Raw genomic sequence first — 3,161 nt, forward strand, 5'->3', positions numbered from 1 at the left:
CCAAAAAAAAGCTTGTATTTTTAGGATTTGTTGTAAGTGCTACAGGGATCAAAGTTGACCAATTCAAGGTCAAAGCCATAGAAGAGTAGTCAAAACCTACTAGTATCACTCAAGTTAGGAGTTTTCATAGTTTGGCTAGCTTTTACAAGAGATTTGTCAAAGATCTTAGCACCACTGTAGCACCTTTGACCAAAATTGTCAAGAAGAATGTTGGATTCCAATAGGGAGAAACACAAGAGAAGTCTTTTAATTACACTGGGCACCCTTGAGATTTTCCTTAATTATAACCAATACCTTCAATGTTTCCATAATTACATTGTACACCTTTGAGATTTTCTTTAATTATAACTATGTTTCTATAATTACATTGCACACCCTTGAGGTTTTTCCTTTAATTACGACCGAATACCTTTATATTTTCATAATTACATCTGCCTCCCTTCTGACAAAGCTTCATCATAAAAATGTACTCTCTCTCTTATGTTGCAATTAAAATTTTATTAATTGTTCCTTATATATATTAATTAAATGTGGATTTTAATTTATTTGAAAAATAAATTTTTTTTTTTAATTTGAAAAGGTTGAAGCCCAACGGATAGTAAGTACAATAATAACTACCAATTTTTAAAGGCACCTTTTGGAATGTTTAAAACATAATTTTTATGTTTTCTAATTTTTATTTTTATTTTTATTTTTCAAATTTATTTTCAAAACTTGTCTATGAAAGTGAATGGCCAAACAAGTTTGGCCATTCTTGTTTGGCCACAATTGGTTTGTCCTTTGAAGTTGTTCATGGAAAAATTTTAGGAAGTTAGCCAAATATAAAAACATAAGACTGGCATGTATTTTGCAATAAATGCATGTGGGATTTTAGGACTAAGATCATTAATTGTTCATATATATAAAGTTTATTTTCTGTATATAACCATTAAAAGTTACGCAGGCTATCCATGACTATAGAATTTTAAAAATGTTTCTGCACTTTACGATATTTAATATGATATATAATCAGTTCTACCAGGAAAAAAAGAAAATTAAGAAAAAAAATTAAGGAAAAGAAAATAGCTAAAGACTAGAATCACCAGGAAAGGCATAATTTATAAAAATATATAATATCACAAGGGTGTCCTAGTTATTCTTGTACTTATTATCCGTTGGGCTTCAACATTTTCAAATTAAAAAAACTTTATTTTTCAAATCAATCAAAATCCATGTTTAATTAATATATACAAGGGATAATTAGTAAAATTTTAACTCCCACATAAAAGAGAGAGTACATTTTTATGGATAAAGTTTTGTCAAAAGATAGGCGGATGTAATTATGGAAATATGAAGGTACCCAATTGTAATTAAGGGAAAAACTTCAAGGGTATGCAATTTAATTAAGAAAACATAAAGGTATCCAATTGTAATTAAGAAAAACCTCGACGGTGTGTAATGTAATTATGGAAACATTGAAGGCACCAGGATGTAATTAAAGAAAACCTCGAGGGTGTCCAGTGTAATTAACTCATAGTCGAAACCTACTAGTATCACTCAAGTAAGGAGTTTTCATAGTTTGGCTAGCTTTTATAGGAGATTTGTCAAAGATCTTAGCATCATTGCAGCACCTTTGACCAAAATTGTCAAGAAGAATATTGGATTCCAATGGGGAAAAGAACAAGAGAAGTCTTTTAATTTGTTGAAAGAAAAATTAACTAATGCTCCTTTATTGGTTTTATCAAATTTTTCTAAAACTTTTGAAATGGAATGTGATGTTTCAAGGGTAGGTATTGAAGGAAGACCTATAGCCTACTTTAGTGAGAAGTTGAATGGAACGGCATTGAGGTATCCAACCTATGACAAAGAGATATATGTTTTGGTTCAAGCTTTGGAGACATGGAAACATTATTTAATGCCGAAGGGGTTTGTGATTCTCAAGGATCATGAATCATTGAAGCACATCAAAAGCAAAGGGAAGCTCAACCGAAGGCATGTAAGATGGATTAAATTCATTAAGACTTTTCCTCATATCATTCGCTACAAAAAAGGTAAGGAAAACATGGTTGCCGATGCATTATCCCAAAGGTATGTATTGTTTTCAATCTTAGATACTAAATTGCTTAATTTTGAACAATTAAAAGAAATTTATGAGCATGATAGTGATTTTGGTGAAATATATAGAAATTGTGCTAAACATGACTATAATAAATTTTATATTTTTGAGCAATATTTGTTTAGGAAAAGTCAACTTTATGTATCTACTTGTAGCATTATAGAATTGTTAGTTAGAGAAGGTCATGGTAAGGGCTTAATGGGATACTTTGATATTGTGAAAACTCCATCCATATAGCAAGAACATTTTTATTGGTCAAATATGAGAAGAGAAGTGGAAAGGATGTGTGAAAGGTGTTTAAAGTGTCGGAAATCAAAATCCAAGCTTAAGCTGCACGACTTGTACATGCCATTGCCAATTCCTTCTCATCTGTGGGTTGATTTATCTATGGACTATTGCTTGGTTTACTTAGGTCTAGGATGGGTAAAGATTTAATTTTTGTGGTAGTTGATATATTTTCTAAGATGGCACACTTCATTGAATGTAATAAAACTAATAATGCATCTCATGTAGCTAACTTGTTCTTTAAGGAAGTTGTAAGACTTCATGGTATGCCTAAGACAATTATTTCCGATAGGGATTCTAAGTTCTTAAGTTATTTTTAAAAAACATTGTAGGCTAAGTTAGACACTAAACTTTTATTTTCAACTACTTGTCATCAACAAACTGATGGTCAAACAAAAGTAGTGAATAAAACTTGTTTGCATTGTTAAGAGCATTAATTAGTAGAAATTTGATAATTTAGGAGAAATGTTTGCCACATGTGGAATTTGCTTATAATAGAACCATATATTCAGCTATTAAATATTCTCTATTTAAATTATTTATGGTTTTAATCTTTTAACTTCATTAGATTTAACACATTTACCTTTAAGTGAACATGCTAATCTAGATAGAAAACAAAAAGCTGAAATTGTTAAGCAGATTCATGAGAAGATAAAAGCAAATATTGAGAGCAAGACTAAACAATATGCCAAGATTATTAACCAATGTCGAATAAAGGTAGCCTTTGAACCCGGAGATTGGGTTTGGTTGCACTTAAGAAAGGAGAGTTTTTTGAAACAAC

Source organism: Ziziphus jujuba, chromosome 6 (assembly GCF_031755915.1).
Source record: "Ziziphus jujuba cultivar Dongzao chromosome 6, ASM3175591v1".
Taxonomy (NCBI): domain Eukaryota; kingdom Viridiplantae; phylum Streptophyta; class Magnoliopsida; order Rosales; family Rhamnaceae; genus Ziziphus; species Ziziphus jujuba.